The following is a 1,704-nucleotide window of genomic DNA, read 5'->3' as shown; positions in this document are numbered from 1 at the left end:
GCTAATGTCAAGAAAGAGCACTAAAATAAAGCCTTTTATAACTGAGTGCACTTTGCACTATCCTTGGTTCTTGCCTCTGCTGGAGCAGGTGATAATTATACTTTTATTTAGGTTAAGCATTATTCTTACATTTTCTCATTCATTTTTCTAGTGGTTTTAAACCTGTGATCTCAAACCCCTAAAATTTTGCAGACTGTTTCTATGGGATCCAAACCAGAAACAAGCATGTTATCACCAGGTATAATTTTTTTCTGAAATGTCTTGACCTGAAAATTGCAAGAGTCTACAAATCTAAAAAGACTGGAAAAACTACCACCAGTTTCATTTATAAGCCTTGTAGAGGATTACAAATACTGCAAAACAAGAGCAGCATTGTGATCTACTTGAAAGTGTTTGCATGCTGAGCATAGTAGTCTGGAAAACAAAAAGCCAGCATTTCACTATCTAGGCTTGCAATATAGAAGTGCCATTAACAACAGAGAATTAGAAGATTTTATTTTCTGTGCTATTTCATTCAAGAAGATTATAAGACAAAAGAAGAAAATGAAAAAATCACATACTGGAATTTTCTCCGAAGTAGAAACTAGCTGTGACCTCTTTAATGTATTAAATGAACTAATGCGTTAAAGCTTCCCCCCCCCCCCCCCCCCCCCCCCGAGTGTCCCCGCGGGAAGCAAAACCGTGCCACCTAGTGGGGTTTAGATCAAGTCTTAGCGGTGCGTTGCCACCAGACACTGCAGACATCCTAAAGACCACCTCCGCCTGAATCTGTCGACGTTATAGCACGGACTTTATTGGGATTCCACTTTGCTCCCAAGTTCAAATCTCTCCTCTGCTACAGCTGCAGGAAGGGTCTGTTCGACGTGCCAGGCTTAGGGGCAAACAGGACTTTGCTCAGTAGGGGAATATTCAAAAACTCAGTGAGGACTTGCAGCATGGTCAGTGCCTCAAGAACAAGAGGACAATGCAGTTTCAAAAGGGCAGGCTCTGAAAACAGGGGAAAGCAGGGGCACGCAGGGCAAGGTGGGCTGGCTAGGAGGAAAGTTTTCACTCCTTGAATCAGGTAGCCCTGGCAAGTGCATCCCACAAAGGCTGGGTTTTTTCTGGGTACCTGCTAAATTCATGCTTCTTGGCTTCTGGGCTGATGGGAAAGATGGGAAATAGTGATCTTCATGAGTATGACTTAGTCAATTTGAAACACCAAAGCCACAGAGTTCACCAAGGAGGAAGACTCTCCCGCTTGCCAAGCAGCCAGCAACTTTGGTTCGCTGCACTGCCCAGGTATAGAGCTGGTGTACAGACAACGCTGTAACACAATCGATCTCATTTCCTAGTATGCTTCCTTAACCTTAGCTGAGCAATTGGCCTAACATAGATTTCAGTATGATCCTTTAGTTTTCGCCCTTTATGGATTAGTGTATCTTTATGACAGAGCATCATTTCACTGCTTGCATTTTTCTCCTTTGCTAGTGATAGCAGAGAGCCATATAATGTATGACTGCAAGACTAAAATTGGTCCAAGTGTTGCAAGTGACTTTTATACCTATCTAATAAAACCTGATAGATGTCCTTTGGGAGCACTCGTTATTGCCTCTGTCACAACTGGTAAATGAGTAACAATTCCATAAAGAGTTTTCAGTATCAGTAAAAGTAAAGTTCATTGGCCAATCCTCAAATAATTAACAACTTTTTCCACTACCAGTG

Source organism: Falco rusticolus, chromosome 6 (assembly GCF_015220075.1).
Source record: "Falco rusticolus isolate bFalRus1 chromosome 6, bFalRus1.pri, whole genome shotgun sequence".
NCBI lineage: Eukaryota > Metazoa > Chordata > Aves > Falconiformes > Falconidae > Falco > Falco rusticolus.
Note: the sequence above shows the minus strand (reverse complement) of the source record.